The sequence below is a fragment of the Trachemys scripta genome, chromosome 1, assembly GCF_013100865.1.
Source record: "Trachemys scripta elegans isolate TJP31775 chromosome 1, CAS_Tse_1.0, whole genome shotgun sequence".
NCBI lineage: Eukaryota > Metazoa > Chordata > Testudines > Emydidae > Trachemys > Trachemys scripta.
In genome coordinates this window covers 109,072,189-109,096,382 of record NC_048298.1, presented here as the reverse complement: position 1 = coordinate 109,096,382, position 24,194 = coordinate 109,072,189, and the positions used below count along the sequence as shown (strand labels likewise).

At 47.2% G+C, this 24,194-nt stretch overlaps 1 protein-coding gene across 6 annotated transcripts in view; it reads left to right on the top strand.

The window, feature by feature from the left end:
• Positions 1-4,198: 4,198 nt before the first annotated feature.
• Positions 4,199-24,194, top strand: part of ADA2 (adenosine deaminase 2) — a 47,813-nt gene continuing 27,817 nt past the window's right edge. Inside the window, exons 1-3 of one of the 6 annotated variants that reach the window (XM_034781248.1) lie at positions 10,891-10,930; positions 16,234-16,278; positions 22,123-22,194. The gene's annotated coding sequence lies outside the window, so the exon portion shown is untranslated. Of the gene's footprint in view, positions 4,256-10,868; positions 10,931-13,031; positions 13,056-16,233; positions 16,279-21,948; positions 22,195-24,194 lie in introns of those variants that run through there. The other 5 variants (XM_034781274.1, XM_034781255.1, XM_034781264.1 and 2 more) reach the window with 5 other exon arrangements.

Genomic DNA, 24,194 nt, shown 5'->3' with positions numbered 1-24,194 from the left:
CCACTCCACTCCAGAGCATGACCCAAGCAACAGAAGACTGTCATTCAAACAATTTTGATTTGTAGTGTAGCTACAATAAGCAATGTCCTTCCCTCCTCCCCCATCCCACCTGGGCTACCTTATCAGTTATCTCCCTTTTTTTTTTAAATTAATAAAGAAAGAATGCATGGTTTCAAAACAATAGTGACTTTATTTCCTTTGCCAGCTGTGATCGAAGGGGGGAGGATGGTTGGCTTACAGGGTATTAAAATCAACAAAGGGGGTGGGTTTGTATCAAGGAGAAACACACACAACTGTCACACCATAGCCTAGCCAGTCATGAAACTGGTTTTCAAAGCCTCTCTGATGCGCAGCATGCCTATCTGTGCTCTTCTAATCGCCCTGGTGTCTGGCTGTTCAAAACTGGCAGCCAGGCGATTTGCCTCAACCTCCCACCGCGCCATAAAAGTCTCCCCCTTACTCTCACAGATATTATGGAGCACACAGCAAGCAGTAATAACAATGGGAATATTGGTTGCGCTGAGGTCTAACCTCGTCAGCAAACAGCGCCAGCGAGCTTTTAAACATCCAAAGGCACATTCTACCACCGTTCTGCACTTGCTCAGCCTATAGTTGAACTGCTCCTTACTACTGTCCAGGCTGCCTGTGTATGGCTTCATGAGCCATGGGAGCAAGGAGTAGGCTGGGTCTACAAGGATAACTATTAGCATTTCAACATCCCCAACAGTAATTTTCTGGTCTGGGAAGTAAGTCCCTTCTTGCAGCTGCTCAAACAGCTTGGAGTTCCTAAAGATGTGAGCGTCATGCACCTTTCCTGGCCATCCCACGTTGATGTCGGTGAAACGTTCCTTGTGATCCACCAGTGCTTGCAGCACTATTGTGAAGTACCCCTTGCGGTTTATGTACTGGTTGGCAAGGTGGTCCGGTGCCAAGATAGGGATATGCGTTCCGTCTATCGCCCCACCACAGTTAGGGAAACCCATTGCAGCAAAGCCTGCACATTTCCCAGAGTTACTACCCTTTATAGCAGAACGTCAGTGATTGCATTGGCTACTTGAATTACAACAGTCCCCACAGTAGATTTGCCCACTCCAAATTGATTCCCGACTGACCAGTAGCAGTCAGGCATTGCAAGCTTCCATAGGGCTATCGCCACTTGCTTCTCAGCTGTCAGGGCAGCTCTTATTTTGGTATTCCTGCGCTTCAGGGCGGGGGAAAGCAACTCACAGAGTTCCAGGAAAGTGGCCTTATGCATGTGAAAGTTTCGCAGCCACTGGGAATCATCCCATACCTGCAACACTATGCGGTCCCACCAGTCTGTGCTTGTTTGCCGGGCCCAGAATCGGTGTTCCACTGTATCAAACAGCCCCACTGCCGCCATGATATCCCAATTGCCACATCCCGTGCTTTCAGGAACGTCTGTGTCCATGTCCTCACAATCGTCCTCATGCTGCCATCTCTTAGCCAGGCTTTGCACATACTGCAGTATAATGCGCGAGGTGTTTACAATGCTCGCATCAGCAGCGGTGAGCTGAGCGGGCTCCATGCTTGCCATGCTATGGCGTCTACACAGGTAACCCAGGAAAAAAGGTGTGAAATGATTGTCTGCAGTTGCTTTCACGGAGCGAGGGGAGACTGACGACATGTACCCAAAACCACCCGTGACAATGTTTTTGCTCCATCAGGCATTGGGAGCTTAACCCAGAATTCCAATGGGCAGCGGAGACTGCGGGAACTGTGGGGTAGCTACCCACAGTGCACTGCTCCGTGAGTCGATGCTAGCCACGGTAGTGAGGACGCACTCCACCGACTTAATGCGCTTAGTGGGGACATACACAATCGACTGTATAAAATCAATTTATAAAAATCAACTTCTATAAAATCGACCTAATTTCGTAGTGTAGACATACCCTAAGTGATTAATACTTTTGGATACTTTGCTCTCTATGGCCTTAGAGAAGGGCTATGCCAGGGCCAGCACCTGTTCAGGTGTCTCACTGGTTCTAGATGCAGAGCTTAATTTACTATTGCTCTATGTCCCATTTATGCCCCTCCTGCTGTGTAGAGGGGCTATAAAGAGAGCGTATCTACACACCAAGGAATTCCTCTAGCACAGGGATATCCCTGGATGGTATAGAGCTATCCTTGGAGTAAGGACATCTCTGGATTGCTTCTGTGCTTCACTATACTTGGATGCCATAATGGTGAACAAATACAACAGCCTCCAAGCCTCTCAAACTTACTGGGGGTGAAATAGGCCCCTAGATGACTTCTAATCATGGGGAGGCACAAATGTAGTGCCCTTTGGTGCCCCTTTCCCCCCGACCCCTTTCTGCACCAAGCATAGTTCAGCCAGAACAGAAGCTGTTGGGCTTCAGGTTCATGATGTGTTAGTGTGGATTTAAGGGCACGCTTCCTAATAGTTTGAAATGTCCTACAGTCTGTGATCAGAATTCTACCTTGTGTCCACTGTTTGCTTAGTTACCTGTGGTGGATTCTCCAAATTCTTAAGGAGCAAGTATCATGGATGGTGAAAAAGTCGAATGCTGTTTTACTCACCTGTCCAAAACAAAACAAAACAAAAACCCGCACTTGTCCCAGGCAAATGGGGAATAGAATTTTGCGTAGCTGGTCGAAGATCTTGTTGATATATGGAAGACTGTATATAATTTTGTAGGTCCTATAGTTGTAATTTTCTGGTTTAAGTTTATCCTTTCCTCAAAGGTTTTTAGGTTGAAGTTGCTTACCTAACCTCTCTTTCATATGTAAATAGCATTTCTAAACCACTATCATAATTGCACCCCACTAGGGAACCTTTTCCTCTGGAGTGAGTCCTGTTTTCAATTAATCTTCTGCACTGTGGGGGACAGACTAGCTGCTTTTCTTTAAAGGGACAGGTGGTTTAGGCCCAAAATAAAATAAAACAGGTTCTCCAAAGCATGATGATACAAATGCTTCAATGAAGTTAAAAATACAATGAAGTGACAGTTGTTCTTTGGTTTGGGTTGAAATATTTCCCTACTGTCTTAACAACCCAAACATTGCAGGAGTATGCTAGAGAATAAGAGCCAAAAAGTGAAATTGACTTTAAATACTAGGGAAACTGGCTACAGTATTTTTATTGTACAAACGTAGAGAAATACGAAGAAGTAATCAAGCAGCATAAACAGTGAAAAGTAAGTGAAGTTTTTTAAATGCTCTCAGTTCTAGTGGTCGAAGGTGTTATTAGTAACAGTGATCTTTGTATCTCAGGTTTCAGAGTGGTAGCCATGTTAGTCTGTATCAGCAAAAAGAACGAGGAGTACATGTGGCACCTTAGAGACTAACAAATTTATTTGGGCATAAGCTTTCATGGGATAAAACCCACTTCATTGGATGCATGCAGTGGAAAATACAGTAGGAAGACATATATACACAGAGAACATGGAAAAAATGGGTGTTGCCATACCAACTCTAACAAGACTAATCAATTAAGGTGGGCTATTGATTAGTCTCGTTAGAGTTGGTATGGCAACACCCATTTTTCATGTCCTCTGTGTATATATGTCTTCCTACTGTATTTTCCACTGCATGCATCTGATGAAGTGGGTTTTAGCCCATGAAAGCTTATGCCCAAATAAATTTGTTAGTCTCTAAGGTGCCACAAGTACTCCTGTTCTTTATATCTCAGATTCCTTAGCTGTAAAATGGAGATAATGCATAGCTATTGTTAGGGAGTTGTGCAGCTTAATTAATTGATGTTTGTTAAATGCTCTGAGATACTTGGATGAAAGGTGCTACAGAAATGCAAATGATTGTAATTAACTGCCTGATGTGCCACTGCTCCCTGCTGGATGGAATCAGAGCTGCTTAACTATGTGTCATAATCTCTATACTGCTAACAGCCCATAGAGATTTCCCTTTAGTTTAAGTGTCAGGTGCCTGTGCCATAAGACAGAAGATCCGAATTCTATCCCTCCTCTCACCTTAATGTTCTGTGTGATTATGGTGTGCAATAAAGTGGCAACTGCAAAGTCATAGATGACCCTGGATTATTTTTTATTATGATTTATTTGAAGTTGTACAAATATACTTAACTAGACAGTGTCCGTTTAACCTTTCAGGTTAGTAAGTTGCATTGAAAATGCCAAACACCTGAACAGAGATGTCTCCATATGCCCAAAGGTGTGTGTGACTCTTCATCTTATATGCTGTGGGAAAGGCCAAGGTTTGTGAGCGGACCGTTTCAGCTGCTGCTAGAAGACTGCCAAGTAAGGTTAGGACAGTCGCTTTCAATTTGCCAACCCTCCCCTCTTTTCATCACAGCCTTTAGGATCAGCGCCAGAGCGGAAGGGATGGCCAATGGGAATGGTTGAGTGCTGATTTGAGGGGCTTCTTTGGAATCTCTGGTCATTTGCTGGCTGGAAAGACTTTGCTGCAGTATTATCACCAATTTTTCACTTATCTTGCCCTAGTGAACTGGATTGCGCTCCCTGACTCTGCTCTGGCCCTGGCTTTTGGGGATGAATGGAGGGAGGGGCAGGATATGAATGGGGTGCTTTTGGTATATTTAGTATAATTCCTGGTCCTATAACACTTGCCTGTTGGCGCAAATGGCCAGGTCCCAACCAGGACCCCATGGCCTCCCTTCTGCTCTAAATGAGGTCTATAAAAAGGTCTCAGATACTTGGATGAAAGGTATCTCCCCCCCAACTCACTAGCTGTGTTCAGGGGATGGGTGTGGTATGTCAGGAGTCCAGGATATGCCTGCACTTCCAACCTCCATCCAGCCTGCAGATACTATCAGATTCACTGAGTGTTTGAAACTCTGTCTTTGTTTTTCTGCTCTGCCATTGGCTGTTGTTTCTCTCCTGCCAGTGCTACTTCTTGGTAGCCAGGCTCAGAGAAAGATTGAATAGCCATATTCCTAACACCCTTCCAGCTCCTGCTCCCATTAGTTTTCTCCATCTCCTGCATACCTCTCCTGTTCGACAGTCTCCTCCTTCCCAGTCATTCTCCTTCCAAGCTTCAGCCCCAATTTCCTTATAGATTAATATTTTTAAAATATACGACTTTAGTGATATGCTCAACTATGCAAGGAGCCACATGATCTTGTTTACCCATCCCATATCCACTCTATCTTGTTTTTTGATACTACCCTGGTGTGTCTTTGTCTTTACTTATAAATTGTAAGCTCCTTAGAGGAGAGATTGTGTCTTCTTATCTGTTTGTACAGCACACAGTACAGTGGAGCCCTGATCTAGACTGAGACCCTGAGAGGCTACTACAATCCAAATAATCCCTTGAGAGAGGCTGGGGTGTATTGGGAGAGAAGTTCTGGTGTGAGGGTATCGAGAAGAGCTTTGGTTCCCATTAACTCTGTGGGTCCCAACCTCTCCCTACTTGCCAAGCATCAGCATTGGAGAAAATGTACCCAAGATTTTATAAAGGGAGTAGGGGGGAATGGTGTGGTCCCTCAGAGAACTGGTGACATGGTTTTGTTTAGTGTCTGAGACTGCAGTACGAATAAGGACCTCTTTTAGTCATGCTGTTGCCACTTGGGTCCAGATCCACAAAGGGAGGGAGGTGCCAAAAACCTTTGAGGGTCTGGGCCTGGGTGCTTAACTGACAGTACAGGCAACTGAGGGTAGTTCTCTTAGTCACCTATTTTTTGAGAGCCACATGGCCATTTGGGGGTTAATACTCTTCTTTCCAAGTTGCTGAGTGACTCAGGTGGGGCTAATGAGCACTGCCTTGCCTAGCTAATTAGAAGAGCTGAAAGCAGCAGCCTGCAGTTCTGGAGGTGGGGAGATTTTTGCAGAGGGAATAGAGAGTGTGTGGGTTTTATTTCCAGGATTTTTCATAAATAAAACCTCTGGTAGGAGCAGCACAGTTCAGCTGGGGAAGGACAATGAGATGAGGCTTCTCAGTTACCAGATCTGCCTTAGTTTAGGGCTTCAACATGAAGTCCAGGGGGATGCAGGAAATCTGGGCCATGTCCTCCCCTCCATATCTGGATTTGTAGTGTTTAAGGCAAATTGGTGTGTAGAAAAACAAGGCTTATGGGATCCAGCATAATTTCGCCACAACATTTTCCCTGAGCTTATCCATTGTACAGCAAAATGCACGTTTCCCTGTTGTATTAAGGTAGAGTGCCATGATGGAAGGTCTGCATCAAAGCAGCACTCTGCATGGCTAAAGGTGGCACCTTCGGGAGCTCATCCCCACAAATGCATGTATTTGCTATAACTGCCGTTAGTGCTAGATGTAGTATGACAGTAGCGCCTAAGAGCTCTATCTGAGATTGGGGCCCCATTATATGGGCTGCTGTAGACACAAAAGACAGCCCTTACCCCCAAAGAGTTCACAGCCTAAGTAGTCAAGGCACAAAATGAGTGGGAAAACGGATACACAAGAGGGTGAAGTGACTGGCCTAAGGTCACACAATATGTCAGTAGCAGAGCCAGGAACAGACCGCAGGTCTCCTGAGTCCTAACCCAGTGCCTTCTCTCCTAGACCATGCTGCCTCTCTACTAGTTCTTCCAGAATTGGAATATACTCAGGACACTGAAGTCAATACTTCCCACTTTAAGAAAAAAAAGTGCTATTGGATCATAAACAATTTCCTCTGAAAGACCACACCTTCAGCAGCAAGCAGCCTAGCATCATGCATGGACATTGCTTCACACTTACTCAGAGGAAAGAGTGCCACCTACTGAGTATGTCTTCACTGCAGTTGACTTGAAGTATCACACTCAAGTTACTCCTCTTGAGTTAACCTAGCTCAAGTGAGAACAGCCCCATTGCCAAATAACATTTAAGTTGTGGTGTCCACGCTAGCACCGCACTCACTTTTGTGTAGCTCTAAAACTTCTAGGGATGTATCTCATGGTTCTTTTCACTGCAGTAAGATGAGCTGCTCTGTGAATTATTTCCCAGCGAACTGTGGGATAACTTGTCTGCCCTGTCTTTGCACACAGGGCAGGGAAATTGTGGGAAGGCCCTGGAGGACTATAAGCACTTGAGTGAAGCAAGCCCTCTGTGTTCAGCGATCATTCTGGGCCCAAGATGCTTGAAAAAGATCCTCTTCATTCAGTGACACAGTTTCGAATACCTCTGCATAGCAGAATATGGGTATTCTGCAGAACCCATAGCAGCTGATGAGTTGTGCTAATTCACACATTTGCCTGTACCCCCTGACAGGCCCTGAGCCAACTTGAGTCAAAAGTGCCGTCACACTTGAGGTAAGAGTTATATGTGGACAAGACTTGAATTAGGGGCAACACTCAGATTGTAACTTGAGTTAACTTTGCAATGAAGGCATATCCTGACTCACCAACACCACTTCTGACAGCCCTTGGTATGATGATATGATAGTGAACTTTAAGCATGGGAAGCAAGGGATGTCCAAAAGGGATCTGGATTTTATTAGACTATCATATTTATCAGAACAAAACCAAAGAATGCTATAACTGTTTTTAACACCAGCCTCCTGCTTAGTATGTTTTTCCACTCAGAGGCTTGATCCTCAAAAAGTTGAGAGTTCAAGTTCCCTTTTCTCTGCCTGCCTAACCATCTCTTAAGTCTGTAGTTTGTAGCCTTTCCTGGCATGCTGGCCCTTTAAATACAAAACTAGAGACAAAACCAGCAATCATTTTGCTTCTGACTGTTACAGGCTGTACTTCCCTTGCTTCTTGTTGGTGGTATTTAGTTCCTCTGATGATGTTTTTCCTTTGCTTTTTCTTTGTCTCATTCCTAAGGCTTTCCCTAGAGCACTCCTGTCCTAGGTCATTACTTAGCTTGTGAGATCCAACAAGATCACTATTTGTCTAGCTATAAGATCTATGAAAAAGCAGCTCATCAATTCAGAAAATCGTCTGGGTGGTAACCCTACTGTCAGCCTATTTTCTTCCCTTCCACCAAACTGGCTGAAGAGGGCTCTGGGGAACAAGGCAGGCACCGAGAGCTGCTCCTCAGCAGACACATCTGTGTCTTTCATCAGCTGGGCTCAGGGAATACCACTAACTGGGGAGGGAAAAATCTCTTCGGAGCTGATAGGCGAGCCATTTCCATCCTCCCATACTGAGGAGAGACAACCCGGTGGGGAGATGATAATTTTAGAAGTGGCTAATGCTGTACATTGTTTGGCAGAAATTATTGCATTATATATGGGGTGGGGGAGGAGACATGACAAAATAAACAGTAAATAGGCATAGGTAAAATAAATTTGCATTAGTAAACAGGGAAGAGTTGCAAAAATAACTAATGATGGTTATGTGGAGGGGCAACTGGGAATAGTACCTCTGCATGTATAATATCACTTTCCCCTATTTTTTGTCTTTGTAGACTGGGCAAGGATTGTTTCTTTCTATAAGTAGTAAAGGACCTACCACATTTTGGATGCTACTGTAATGTTAATTAGATGTATAGATGCACTGGACTCTACCCTGCAACTTCATTTGCCAAAACCCACTAGAAGAACATCAGTCACATCTGAAAACCACTGTGTGTTGTGTTAGTTATCCCTTTGGAGACTGTGGGTATATACGCACGTGGCATCCTACACATGGATATGGCTGGCAGTCTGGAAAATGTCAGGGTTATAAAAGCTAAGCTCCTTTTGCTTTCCACAATTCTGGATGATTAATTTGTCATTTTAAAGTATTGTTCAGTCTGAAAAGTGTGTCTGTAAAAATGGCGTCATAGGATTCTGTGTCTGTCTTTCAGTTGTTCCAGGGCAAATTTCCTCAGTTTACTATAAAGAGAATATTTTTGTACTTTGCAGCCCTGCAAACTCAGCATGAGATCTGAGGGTTCATCAGGTTCTTTCGTCCTCATGCATCATCATTAGCATATAAGATCCTGCAAACTAAGTTCTTCACTTGCTTTCATCTGTGCAACCTTATCATCTTCAGCAGGGTTGTACGGGCACAACTGAGGATGGAATTTAGCTCTGCAGTTAAAGCTTGGCCAACAATTCTGTGGAAGATGCAGAAACAACACTAGAAGACCGCTTCCGTTCCTATATCTGTACTTGCTCTGCAGGGTAGAAAACAATGAAAACTTATTCTTACCACTAGATTAAATAATTCTCATTTTGAATACTCACAGGGAGCAGAATTGTTCAATAAAATGGCCATTTTCCCCACAGTCACATTTGAGTCAAACTGGACCTAAGCAATTTCCCTCCCTCAGTTAGTTTGATAAAAGCATACAGAAATATTAGTGGTATAAAATAGATGGATCAGGAAGTTCTATTCACCCTGTCTCATAGCATGAGAACAGAAGGACATTCAATGACATTGAAAGGTGGCAAGTTCAGAACTGATAAAAGGAAGTACTTTCTTTCACACTTAGCCAGTGGAACTTGCTGCCACAAGATTTAATTGAGTCCAAGAGTTTAGCTGGATTCAAAAGGGTTAAAATAGTAAATGTTACAAAATACACAAGAATTGTGTGAACAATGTAAGGCCCCATACGTCAGGGCTAAATCCAACCTCTGATATTTGGGGTGATGGAGTAATTTTCCCAGGGACCAGGTTAAATCTATTCCTGTCTACTGTGAGATCTTACATCTTGCCTGAAGAATCTGGTGCTGGTTACTGTCAGTGACAGGGTATTGGATCATTGGTCTGATCCTATGTTCCTAGGCAAAATGTCAAGTCATACTATATGTGCCCAAACCTATCCCCCATTGCACTCCTGTGGATGCTTCACACACACACGAATTGCCAGGCTGGATCAGACCTGAGGTCCATCTAGTTCAATATCTTGTCTCCAGCAGTGTCCAGCACCAGGTGCTTCAGAAGAAGGTGTAAGAACCCTGCAGTAGGCAGATGTGGGATCATCTGCCCCGCACATGGGCCTCATCCTGATCTCTAGAAGTCAGTGATGGGCCCGAACCCTGAAGTAGGAGGTTTAACATTTTTGTTGTCATTCATCATGATCACTCTGGATCTGTTCAATCAGTTTGAAATCTTGTTAAGTTCTTGGCCTCAATGACTTCCTGGGGCAGTGAATTCAACAGTGTAATCACACATTGTGTGAAAAAGTATTTCCTTTTTTCAGTTTCCTACCTTTTAATTTAATTGACTGTCCCCTTGTTCTGGTGGTATGAGACAAAGAGAACAGAAGTTCCTTGTCTACCTTCTCTAGACCATTCATTATTTTATATACTTCACTCAACACAACAGAATGATTTATCTGCCCCAGAAATAAGGAGGAAGCTGAAAGAGGCTGCTGGGCATTGAGGATGGTTCAGTCCATTATTTTAATTCATGTTTAGGAGCCCTTTGTGGTAGTAATAATAATTAATACTTGCCACTTTTCATCTGAAGGTCTCAAAGTGCTTTACAATGTCAGTTAAACATTATTATCCCCATTTTACAGAGAGGGAAACTGAGGTACCACCCAGTTTCCTATTGTGCTTCATAGGCCTTGCCTCCTTTTCCCTTGATCTTCCTTCCATGCTTAATATTTATCTTCTCCTGCCTTCTCTGCCCAGTTGCACAGGCGGAAGGGGAGGAGGGTCAGGCTGTTCAGAATTTGAATATGCTGTGGCATTGCAAAGACGGAGGGTGGGATTTCCTGTCTGTCTTAGTTTGGATGCCGGCTAAGTTGTTATTTCAAGGTGTCAGCTTGTTTGCAATGAGAACAGACAGCTCTATCGCTTTCTTCACAATGTGCCCCTCCTTTAGCTAAAGAGGAAGGCACGCAGCAGTGGCTGCTGTGTTGCTGCAGGGGACTGTGCCTTAAGGGAGGAGAATACAAACACAGGAACAGAGCATTGGACGAGGAGGTGGAGACATATCGGATGTAGGGGGCGGGGTTGGAGGTGGGAGCAGGTGGCAAGTTGTTTATCTGCTCAGCTGTTGTGTGGCTTGAGAGAGACAGAAGCAGCTGGGAGAAGGAAGGAAGGAGCTCAGGGTCTATCAGTTTTTCTGCCTTACAGGTTTGTAACCGTTGCAAAACAACTAGAGAACAATTCACCTGGGACACAGGCCCCAGCCTTGGCAGTGCCCATTGAGGCATTCACTAGTATATTTTCCTGGCAGAAATCTCCCTCCCCCCCAGAGACACGTCTGTGCCCATGTAGGATCTGTGGTATATGTATAGGGGGGCACTGACACTCGAGGCAGGCACTAGTATATGACTGTGCAAGTCCCCTGGAAGCATCCACTGCTATGTGCCAGCAGGGGCCCTGGCAATGGTTTCTGGGGCATACATTGGTATCTGCTCATGCAAATACCCTGGAAATGTCCCCTGGAGTGGGACAGCTGGGCTCCTGGCAGTGTTTTTGAGAGCATACTTTATATGCCCATGTAAGTACCCTGGCATTATCTTTTGGGGCTTGCCAGCAGGGTCCCTTGTAGGTGTCTTCTTATTGGCTGAAGCCATGCCAATTGAAGCTTTCCAGCGGCAAAGCTTTCTTCTTCCAATTACAAAGAGCCAACGTGGGTATTATCATTGATCTATGTCATGTCTTAGTGCTTTTAACAGTGAAGAAAAATACCATTATGAGGCTTAATTTGTTCAAATGGTTTCAGACAGGGTTAATATAACTCATCAATAAATGCCAGTTTTTATTATGTTTTAATTACAATGTAATTTCAACAGGGTAGGCTTGTCCTGGCTGCTCAATGTGTCTAGTGGTTTGTTGTTTTCTTTTAAGTGTATTTCCTTGAGCTTCAGTGATTAACAGGCATAGCAATTGATACATTGCCAGAGAGCCTGATTGGCTCAGTGTACACAGGGATTTATCCCTGTTCCCTACGATCATGGTGTGTAGCCATCACGGGTTTACATCAGTGAAATAAATGGTAACAAATGCTAGGGTGGCTAAAACATGCCTTCAGGCCAGATTGCACTCATTGGAATTCTACTGTGTTTTCCAAAGCTGCGCTCTTCCTTCAGGCATTGGTGTGGTCAAGGAGCCTGCAGGTTCCAACGTGCTATGGTCCAACTTCACCCAAGTAGCCTTGGGGCTGCTCTTGATTTATTTTATGTGAATTAGCCACTCCCCTCATGTTACTAGCAAGTTTCCAATGTGGTCCTCGTTTGGGCAGAGTCTGAACGTTCCTAGACTGAAGTCTTTGAACCTATTATGTCGGCCAGGCAGCTTGCCTGCTGCCCCTTATCAATATACCTTGCAAAATGTTCACCTGGATGCTGTGAAGGAGAAAAGGACAGTCTAGCAAGGCTATTGGTGGATGTTAGTCATCTTTCCTGAGCAAGGAATCCCAAAGACTCCAGCAATCATTGGTAACTTGATACTCCTTGTCTTGTTACCCTTCAGCATCCAAGAGTGAGGTCTGAATTAGGGTAACCAGATGTCCCGATTTTATAGGGACAGTCCTGATTTTTGGGGCTTTTTCTGATATAGGTACCTATTACTCCCCTACACTGTGCTTCCTGCCACCTCCGCCCCCAGCCCTAGCCGTGTTTCAAACCTGTTTAAACTATACTTAAACCTGTTCATTTCTGTAACACAGGCAATTGCTTTATGAACTTGCCCTGGCTACACTACACCACCTTTCATTGCTTCTTTCCAGCAGTGAATCTTCACAAAAGAAAGGAGGGAAAGCAGCAACAAACGTCTGTCTTTCTTTAACACCAAAAAACATCTCTCTCCTCCAGTTCCCTGCACCTTCAAGCAAAGCCAGATGAAGTGTATCACTATCTGTGTCAAAGCATCCAGCCTTTCTCTCTCCCAGAGGGTAAACAGTACAGAGGAGTGGGAGAACTAGCTTATAAACTTCAGGCAAAAACAGGTATAAGTTCTAGGGTGACCAGATGTCCCGATTTTATCGGGACTGTCCCGATATTGGCTTGTTTGTCCCGCGTCCCGACCGATGTGCGGTCGGGACACTGGACAAACAAGCAATTTTGTTGTCCTGGAGGGATTCTCGCCCCCCCCTCCACGCCCCAGCTCCGTCCCCTCCTTCCCGCATTGGCTCCCTCCCCAAATCCCCGCCCTGGCCCCACCTCTTCCCCAACCACGCGGAATTCCTCCTCCCTCCCAGGCTTGCAGCATGGCGGCGCAAGCCTGGGAGGGAGGGTGGCGCTTCCTGGAGCTGGTGAGTCAGCTCCGGCACCGGGCGGGCAAGGGGGCTGCTCCCCCAGGAGGGAAATGAGGGGGCTCCTGCCCAGGCCGCTGCACAGTCGAGGAGAGCGGCTGGTGCTGGGGGAACACGGAGCAGAGACCAAGCAGCGGTTACAGGATGGTTTGGCTGCTGCCGCCATCCAGGGGATTGAGCGAGCTCTGGAAAAGTGCTGGGGCTGGGCAGGAAAGTGCCTCGGATCTCGCAGCCCTGGGAACCCGCTCCCCTGGTGTAGTGATGCTGCAGGAGGGAACCACATTAACATGGTGATTAGCCCTGTGCTCTCCGCTCCAGCCTGGACCAGCTCCGGGGGCAGAGCTCGGAGTCAGGTAGCAAATGGGAGGGAAACTGCTCAGACCGGCTTCACCGGGACCATGAAGCAGCCCTTTTCCGCACCCACACGTTCGTGCTCTGAACCAGTCCCTGGGAGGACCCCTTCGGTGTGCCAGGCTCACTTAGGGTCACCAGGGCAAGCCCCTTGGCTTCACCGCCGCCTTCAGGGCCCGGGGCCGGGAGCGCAGTGCGGAGGCTGCTCCAGCCCTGCAGCCCGCGGGGCAGTGCGGTGGGTCGGAGGCGGACATGCTCCTGCTGGGAGGGGCCGGGCCCGGCTACCTGGTTCGCCCCCTGCCCGGGTCCCCGAGCTCCCCGCGGCTGGAGAGGGGCTGTCCTGGGCTGCGGGGGCGAGTGTCCCAGCCCTGGTGGGGTGGAGCGGAGCAGCCCCTGCTGCGGGGCCGGGGCGACGGAGCCCGGGAACGGCTGGGCAGGGAGCTGCAGGAGGGGCCCGGAGCGCGGCTCGGCTGGGGGGTGCTCCGGCCGTTTTTGTTTTTTTTTCCCTCTCCGCTGCCCGCTTTTTTCTTCTCTGCCCTCCTCCCCCGCGGCCTTTCCCCCCCCCCCCGCGTCCCGATATTTAATCTGTGGCATCTGGTCACCCTAATAAGTTCTGAGGAGGAATTGCATCCAGCTGTTTAAGGTAGCTTTTGCTGTGGAAATATAGGATGATAACACAGTTAAGAGAAAAGTTCCTGTGTAAAGTATAGCTACTGCCCTATTGGCAGACCCAGTTATTTCGTGGTTGTGCCACAGTTGTTTTGGTGTTGCCTTCAGTCCCATCTATGCCGCCTACTATGCCATACTGGTTATAACATAGGCTGGTTACACCTATGCAGCTGAAAGCAAACACTGTCATAACACAGTTGGTCTTGTCTACTTGGACTATTTTTCTCCTCAGTGGTAGGAATTTTTATTGCCAGTACTAGTGTGGGCTCGGGGTCCTAACTACTGTCATCTATTCCTGTTTTGAGCAGGATTAGCCAAGGTGTTCGTAGGAAAGGAGGGCAGATCTGAGTTGGGTTAGGTCCTATTTACACTACAAGATGAAACATCCACCAACATAGTTAATTTTATAGTATTGTTTGGACCTAAGGGCTAATCTGCACTGGCAATGCTAAAGCGCGGTCGTGGCAGCAGTTTAACATACCTTGTGTACAGGGCCGGCTCCAGGCACCAGCTGAGCAAGCTGGCGCTTGGGGCAGCAGATTGTTGGAGGCGGCATTCTGCCCAATCCTAGGGCGGCACGGCCGCTTTTGTTGTTGTTGTTGTTGTTCTTGTTCCGCTCCTGCCGCCCTGTAGGGGGCGGCGGCGCGGAGAACCAGAGTGCCCTGCAGGGCAGTCCTCTTCCTTCCCTCTCCGCCGACCGGAGCGGAGCCCTCGTGGCAGGCGGCAGGAGGCGGTGCAGCGGGAGGGGCCACGTGGCAGCGCCCCTGCTGTAGCCCTGGCCGCCCCTTCTCTCTCTCTCCCGCCCGCTCCTTCCCCCTCCCCCCCCCCAGCCGGTCTCCCTGCACTCGCTCTGGCCGCCCCGTGTTTTTTTGTTTTGTTTTTTGTTTTGCTTGGGGCGGCCAAAAAGCCAGAGCCGGCCCTGCTTGTGTAGTCGCAGCACAGCGCCGGGAGAGAGCGGCTCCCAGCACTTGTGCACTGTCTATACTGGCACGTTACAGCGCTGAAACTTGCTGCGCTCAGGGGGGTGTTTTTTCAGGCCCCGAGCAAGAAAGTTGCAGCGCTGTAAATTGCCAGTGTAGACAAGCCCTTAGTCTCTTCCTCTGTTCCCTGCCTCATGCACAGGAGCAGGTTGCAGCTTATAGTGGGTAGAATTAAGGAAGATAACTCCCCTATCTGTGCAGATATTTGGGGGGCAACAGCATGTCTAGCATAAGCTCTAGAGAGGATACGTGTTTTTTTATGTGTGTGTGGGGTGAAGGTTAGACAGTGGGGGCAGGCACTGATGTGAAATTACTAATGGAAAAAATTCCCACATTGACGGGAGCTCATTGGGTTTTCTCCTTCCTTTAAAGTGAGAAAGTGAGCAGGACAGGGATTCTCGGTAACCCTGAGAGCAGGAGGTACAACATGCAGTCTGTTACCCAGTTTGCTTTCTTTTTTTACTGCCCAAGGTTGGAGAGAGACAAGAGATGTGGGGGAAAAAACAAATAATTGACTTGGGGCCCTGCTAATGATCTCTAGGTGCCTTGCATAGAAACCTTGGAAACAGCCTGGGACCTGGTTTTGTGCAGTGCGGAGCCCCTACTCTAAAGGGTGACATCAATTCCTGACAATTGAGGGCGCTCCGGACCTTGCAGCACTGGCCCTTAGTGACTTGGTGTTACCATACAAAGGTTTTCTTTGCTTTGTCCGTTCAGTTACTGTAGCTACAAGCCTGGGGTTATGGAAGCAGAGAACAGTCCTGGCAGGGTGCAGGGGAGAGATGATGCAGTTCTTACGTAGGGTTACTTGAAAATGAAACCTCAGCTCAGTAGCAGGACAGTGATGGGGGGAGGAGGGGAGGTTATTCAGACTGCTGCTGGCTAGCAACACTGACTCCTCTTGCTGATAAGCGGCTGAGCTCACAGAGCTAAGAGACTTGCTCTGCAACTGATTTGAATTTTAGCAAGTGCACTGGGAATAGCCCAAAGCGCCTCGTCTCAGACGGTGGTCACAGGAATTCACGGCTATTATATTTGAGAGCCAGGCAATGATTACAAATCAGTGGCTTCATTCCCTGAGTGATTAATTGTTAACCTGGGAGTGTAGCTTTTTCCCTGGCTCTGCATTACCAGATTCCAATTCTTGTAACTGTGATTCTCTTTTTAAATGTCATCAGGTGGGTGTAGATGCAACTCAGGATGGATGAAAAGGCAGCCTGAGGGTGAGTTTATGTGCATAGATGGAGCAAATTGTAGGTGAACTTGCTGGGTCACAGGCTCGGATGCTAAGCTGCAAGCACAGGCCACAGCAGACATGCCTCTTCCTCCCTGCAGATCTCCCACTGACCACCTCATTTGTCCAGCCAGACAAAAGTATAAGTTATTTATCAGGCTGGTGGGGATGTTTTAGTCATCCCAAGTGTTGTGAGACAGTCAATCCTTAATAACTGATAATACTTAGTACTTACTTATACTTTGCATGTTCGGTGTGCTTTACACACACTAACTAATCTTAGATCGTAAGTTCTTTGGGGCAGGGACTGTCTTTTTGTTCTGTGTCTGTACAGTGCTAAGCACAATGGGGTCCTGGTCCATGACTGCAGTTGATAGGTACTATCATTATACAAATAAATAATCATAATTTTCACAGTTCCCCTGTGAAGTAGTTAGGGAAGGATCATCCCTGGCCAGAGGGATAGCTCAGTGGTTTGAGCATTGGCCTGCTAAACCCAGGGTTGTGAATTCAATCCTTGAGAGGGCCACTTAGGGGTCTGGGGCAAAATCAGTACTTGGTCCTGCTAGTGAAGGCAGGGGGCTGGACTCGATGACCTTTTAAGGTCCTTTCCAGTTCTGGGAGATAGGATAGGATATCTCCATTAATTTTATCCCCATTTTACAGATAAGGATACTGGAGAAGAGAGGTTAAGTAACTTGCCCGAGGTCACACAGCGTGCCAGTGGCAGAGCCAGGACTAGAACACCAATCTTTCAACTCTCAAACCACTATTCAGGGAGCGTCTTTCCACTTTCATTGTGGATTAGCAAAACTGTTTTTAAAAAATGGGTTAGTAGGAACACGTTACCCAGACACGATTTGTGTATGCTTTACCTTGATTTTCACATTGCCCTGCAAACCATCAAAGTGTCCTAATATTTCTTTTGGGCTAGTGCAGTGATGTTGTGTTGCGACATTGTCATGCTGAGCTGTGATGCAATGGGTTGGTCCTGAAAGCGGAAGCTGGAGAAGAAAGATGAACTTTGCAGAATGGATGAATAAAATGAAAACTGCCTCTGTTGGGTTGGAGTGTGGGAATGAAATTGCATCCAGGGTACTTCACTGAGAATACCTGCCTGCTGCTAAAAGACAATTGAAAGCTTTGTAAAAGTCCTCTTTCCCATAGTGCAACAGGGCACCAATGTGCCTTTAAAGTTGTGTTATGTAGCCACAAACCATGTTATCCACTGGTAATGTGGACAGGGCTTTAGTTTTCTCCAATGGGTCTTGGTTGAATGAGAAAAGGGAGGGATTGGCAGAACTGGGGTTAGAGGCAGTTGCTTATGGAAAACACCTCCTAGTTAATCTGTATTGATCCTCTGTATTGTACAAGTTTCCCTGTGTCATGCCTGGCTTTCCAAGGAGGCCTAAAATTAAGGCCCTGACATTAAAGAAACCATGATATTCAGAAGGATAGGCTATGGTTATCCTATGTTAACTATGGTGTCTGGCCAAATTCCAACTTGAGTAATTACATTTTATCTCGCTAAATTCCCCTCTGCTTTCCATTTTGTTCACTGCTGTGGGCTTAAAATGGCTGTCATGTTTCACCCCAGAGAGGGCTATGTTTTAGTAGCAGGTGGAGTGACTACTATATGGATATTTGGTACAGCTTGATTAATAAAGTGCTTTGGGATCCTTTTACATATGATATAAATGCAATCTCATTGTCCTTATTCCTGCTAGTGCAGGGTTCTCAAACTTTTTCATAGTATGGACCACATTTTAATAGAGAGAGGATTTTGATGAACACCTGTCCCCCCACTTATGATCTCACAGATCACCTCTCCTTGTATTTACATACAATCCTCATGGCAACTACTGCAATTGCTTACATAGAAAAGTCTTGCTAGGGAAGTATTTTGTGCATTTTTAGCTTAAATGAAATTTAGCAGATGGGATGTAAGGATGAGCAAATGCTGTGTGACCAGCTGGCTATCTGAGAACCACCAGTCAGTGCTCTGTGGACTACTGTTTCTTCGTACATGTGTCTTGTCTAATCCCTTAGCTCTCTGCACTGATGATGTCTAAACACTCTTCCCTTGGAGTCTGTGCCCTATTTCTCTGTAGAGACATTTTTCTTAATGCCTAACCTGAATTTGGTTTTATGGTTCTAGCTCTAGGCTGTTGCTCTCTGCTTTACTACTTTCAGATAATTGGAGTAATTCCCTTCCTTCATCTATATTGTTCCCTTGAAGGTATTTATAGACAGAGCTCTTGTTCCTGCTGAACTTTCTTTTCTAGTCTACATGCATTTCTCTTCCCTCACCTCTCCTCATACACTTTATCCTCTGATCCTTGTATTGTTTTTAGGGAACTAATAGTTGCTGTGGAGCACTGTGTGTCTCTTGTGTTTGGTGAGAGGTTATACTCTCCAGTTCCTTGAAACTGCCCCAGAGGAGAGGCCATCTTAAGCTGTATCCACACTAAAAAACATTCTGACATGTTTAAATTGGCCATCAAGCATGGATCCCTGATGCCCTCCATATATGCTCCCTCAGCTGGAGTTGAAAACAAGGCTCAGTCAAGGTTAACAGTTGTTGCAAGACAGTGTGGTAGATCCCTGATAGAACTACAGGTAGGCCACCCCTTCATACCACAGGTGTTGAACTCCGTTCCACCTGTGCGCACCCATGAGAAACCATTGTAACCAGGGCCAGCTCTGGCTTTTTTGCCACCCCAAGCAAAAAAAAAAAAGTGCGGGGCAGCGGGAGCGGCGAAGCAAAAAAAACCCATGCAGGGCGGCGAGAGTGGCAAAGCAAAAAAAAAAAAAACACGTTCAGGGCGTCCGTAGCCAGGTGCAAACTTTTGGTGCCACTTACTTGGCAGCTCACAGCTGCCTCCCCCGGCCGCGCTGGCTAGCGGGACTCCCTGCGCTGCAGACGTGCCCCGGGCAGCAGAGTGAGCGCCCCAGCTAGCGGGGGGGAGGGTGAGGGAGCGAGGGGGAAAGAGAGAAGGGGGGTGGCCAGGGCTTCCTTCAGCCGGGGTACTAGCCACTTGGCCCCTCCTATTGCGCTGCCTGCCGGGAGGGCTCCACACCGCTCCCGCCTGCAGGTGAATTGAAGGTCGGCAGGGAGGGAAGGATGCGGGCTGCCAGGCTTGCTGCAGACCTGGCACCGGTGCTGGGGCAGATGGAGCGCGCAGCCCGCTTCCCTCCTCCACGCCGCTGCCCCCTACAGGGCGGCTGGAGCAACGAACCAAAAAAAAAAAAAAAGGGCGGCCGTGCCACCCTAGGATTGGATGGAATGCCGCCCTTTAGAATCTGCCGCCCCAAGCCCGAGCTTGCTCGGCTGGTGCCTGGAGCCGGCCCTGATTGTCACTTTCAGCTGAGTGGAGTCAGAGAGGGAAGAGACAGGTCTGGCACCTGTTGTCGAATACAGTTGGAATTTTCAGAGGGCAGCCACACTAACAGGGGTTTAAGCCCCAGCGACTTGATTCTGATCATGGTTAATATCAATTAGTGCCAGTTGCTATCTTGCAATGTAAAGCATTATTAAAAAATGACTTGTTTGGAGATTGTTTTTTGTTTTCAAGAACTGTTGATTTTTTTAATTTTTGGTGGCATTTGTAATTTAAATAATTATCTAGATCAGGGGCGGGCAAACTTTTTGGCCTGAGGGCTGCATCAGATTTTGGAAATTGTATGGAGGGCCAGTTAGGGGAGGGGGGCATGGCCCACTGCCCCCTCATCTGCCCCCTGACGGCCCACCCCCAGGACTCCTGTCCCATCCAACCCCCCTGCTCCCTGTCCCCTGACCGCCCCCAGAACCCCCACCCGACTGCCCCCCGTGCCTCATCCAACCACCCCCCTCCTTCCTGACTGCTCCCCCAGACTCCTGCCCCCATTCAACCCCCGTTCTCCGCCCTCTGACCGCCCCGATCCCTATCCACACCCCAGCCCCCTGACCACCACCCCAAACTCCTCTGCCCTCTATCTAACCCCCCTGCTCCTAGCCCCCTTACCGTGCTGCCTGGAGCACCGGTGGCTGGTGGCGCTACAGCCACGCACCTCGCAGCACAGAGCACCGGGTCAGGCCGGGCTCTGCAGCGGCGCTCCCCCAGGAGCTCAGAGCCCCGCCACCCAGAGCATTGTGACAGCAGTGGAGAGAGCTGAGGCTGTGGGGGAGGGGGAACAGGAGGGGAGGGCCTGGGGGCTAGCCTCCTGGGCCAGGAGCTCAGGGGCTGGGCAGAAGGGTCCCACAGGCCGTAGTTCGCCCACCTCTGATCTAGATTGTTATTCTTTTTATGTACTGAAAACAGTCTTTGATAAACACAATTTGTAACATTTTTTATTTAAAATGTCAAAAAAAACCAAAAGGGGTCCATTTTGAACCACGCGAAGTGGAAACACCCTCAAAATTACAATAATTGTCATGATTTCTTGTTAGTGTGACCAGCTCTGATGCTAGTATACCTCAGAGTTACTCCTGATTTACATCTAGTGTGAGAGCAGAATTGGCCCTGTGTGCCCAATTCAGCTCTAGTAAAAATGGAATTATATCAGGGATGACTTTAGCCCAGTTTGCTTATAGTCAATGTTGATTGGACAAAAACCATTAAAAGTGTGTTTGAATACGACTAGCTGGGGATCTTGACTAAGAGGGTACTTCTTTCTTTGGCGGCAAGGCTTATTACCCGCTGCTGAAATGCCGCCGAAGACCGTCAGCGACTGAAGGACCCTCCGCCGAAGTGCCGCCAAAGACCCAGACGGGTGAGAGTAACAATTGAAAAGGCGCTCCCCCTGCGGCGGTCCCGATGTTTTCCAGTTATCATCTGGTCACCCTAGTTTAAACCGGCTTACCCTGAACTGTATTAAAATAGCTCAGCAGATGTGTATTTCTGTGGCAGTTTGGGTGGGGCCTCAGAGTAGGAAGCAATGCAGTTTGTAAAATAGCCTGGGCCCAAACCTCTCCTGAGAGTACATTTGTCATCTTTGTAAAACTGTCAGATTATGAGTGGGTGACAGTTACACAGAGATGACAATGACTCCTCACGTGAGGGCAGTGAAGAGGTTAAAATTTAGCAGATGGGATAGAAGGATGAGGAAATGCTATGTGACCAGCTGGCTATCTGAGAACCACCAGAGAACTCTCCTTTCCCCTGACCATATCCTGTGTGGAGGATGTGTCGTAATGTTTCTGCTGCTCTGGGTCTCCATTTCCCATTCTCCAAGCAGTTCTGGAATGTCCTCCTGCTAGCTCAGCCTATTGTTACCTCAGCCCTCTTCACCTGGCCTGCCAAGGCTTTCTGCTCCTTACATTCCTTTAGTTTCTTTTTCTCATAACCTTTCCTGCCCCCCTCCCCTTCTCTTCTTTTAAAATATATTCTGAAGTCTCTAGACAAGTGTTGTATCCACCAAGCAAAGTATTAACAACTTCAACAGAACTTTATTTACAGTGGAAATCTCTTTTCCAAGCTGTAGCTGCACACTCTGTAACTCTCCCCGCCTCCTCCACTCCTCCCCCCTCCTTCCTGTTTCCTGTCCTTTCAGACTCCCAGCAGCCAGTGCTCCCAGTTCTAATAATCACATCCAGCATCTAAACACAACAACTAGGGTGACCAGATGTCCTGATTTTATAGGACAGTCCTGATTTTTGGGTCTTTTTCTCATATAGGCTCCTATTACCCCCCACCGCCTAGCCCGATTTTTCGCACTTGTTGTCTGGTCACCCTACAACAAGCCATAAGACTAAAAGTGAAACTAAAACAAGGAATTGGAACTGCCAGTGTAGGCTTGTTTGATTTGTTCTGTATTTTAATAGCAGCTTTGCTTTGTACCGATTTGTCTGAAGGAGCGGTGACTAGGATCTGCTATCTCGGTTGCAGTTGGATGATCTCTGGACGCAAGGAAGAGAAAATCGACAGTAAGTGGGTCTGTCTCACTGAGGCTGTTGTGTTTTTTTAAGACGCTTTTGCTATGCTGGGATCAGAACTGGCTGGCTCTAGAGCTGTATCTAACCCCTTCATTCGTGAGCTAAATTGTATAGGAGATTCCATCTTGCTGCCAGCTATAGTGTGGGAGAGGAGCGTGATGGGGCAGCAGGCAAAAAGGCGGGAGCTGGGTAGAAGGCTGAAGCAGGAAATGTGTATGGGGATGTAATACATGAGCCATAGTGACCTGTCTTGCAGCCCTGAGTCCTTCTCAAGACTGGGTTAGTCTGATGTGATTAGGGACCCTCTAGACTGGTGCCCATTGCTGGAAGATTGTATTCCAACAATGCTCTTTGGGGAGCGAGAGTCATTTCTCATGCGTCTGTCTTCTCTGACTCACCACATTCTCTCCCCTCTCTCTCTTTTCTACCAGTTCTTATGGTGCATGCTGTGGCCTATGATATCCGGGCACCGGAGATGCCTGACTACTGGTGTGAAGGGGGTGTTAGTGCACTGTGGTAATATATGGAGATATACCTATCTCCTAGAACTGGAAGGGACCTTGAAAGGTCCTCAAGTCCAGTCCCCTGCCTCACTAGCAGGACCAAGTACTGTCCCTGACAGTTTTTTTTTGCCCCAATCCCTAAATGGCCCCCTCAAGGATTGAACTCACAATCCTGGGTTTAGCAGACCAATGCTCAAACCACTGAGCTATCCCTCCCCCCTGAGCTTGATGTGAAGCCCCCAGAACTCTCCCTTTTAACAGCGAGAATGCATTTTGCTGTGTGATCAGCACGGTCTCTCCTGGACTGTCGAGTAACAGAACCTGAATGTTTCTGAAGTTCAGTATACTCTGTATGACAACAGACCTGTCTCCTTATCCCCCTCCACCCAGCCTCCCACACATACATACTCTGACCTACAGGCTGGCCTAGGAGCATGGTGCCCTGTCTTTGAGTGTCCCTTAGTCGGTCCATTAACCGACTGAGAGTCTCTGGGTTAGGCTAAAAGGGGTAAAAAACAAGGGTGATGTCATGCTAGGAGTCTACTACAGGCCACCTAACCAGGTGGAAGAGGTGGATGAGGCTTTTTTTAAACAACTAACAAAATCATCCAAAGCCCAAGATTTGGTGGTGATGGGGGACTTCAACTATCCAAATATATGTTGGGAAAATAACACAGCGGGGCACAGACTATCTAACAAATTCTTGGACTGCATTGCAGACAACTTTTTATTTCAGAAGGTTGAAAAAGCTACTGTGGGGAAGCTGTTCTAGACTTGATTTTAACAAATCGGGAGGAACTCATTGAGAATTTGAAAGTAGAAGGCAGCTTGGGTGAAAGTGATCATGAAATCATAGAGTTTGCAATTCTAAGGAAGGGTAGAAGGGAGTACAGCAAAATAGAGACAATGGATTTCAGGAAGGCGGATTTTGGTAAGCTCAGAGAGCTGATAGGTAAGGTCCCATGGGAATCAAGACTGAGGGGAAAAACAACTGAGGAGAGTTGGCAGTTTTTCAAAGGGACACTATTAAGGGCCCAAAAGCAAGCTATTCCGCTGGTTAGGAAAGAGAGAAAATTTGGCAAAAGACCACCTTGGCTTAACCACGAGATCTTGCATGATCTAAAAATAAAAAGGAGTCACATAAAAAATGGAAACTAGGGCAGATTACAAAGGATGAATATAGGCAAACAACACAGGAATGCAGGGGCAAGATTAGAAAGGCAAAGGCATAAAATGAGCTCAAACTAGCTACAGGAATAAAGGGAAACAAGAAGACTTTTTATCAATACATTAGAAGCAAGAGGAAGACCACAGACAGGGTAGGCCCACTGCTCAGTGAAGAGGGAGAAACAGTAACAGGAAACTTGGAAATGGCAGAGATGCTTAATGACTTCTTTGTTTCGGTCTTCACCGAGAAGTCTGAAGGAATGCCTAACATAGTGAATGCTAATGGGAAGGGGGTAGGTTTAGCAGATAAAATAAAAAAAG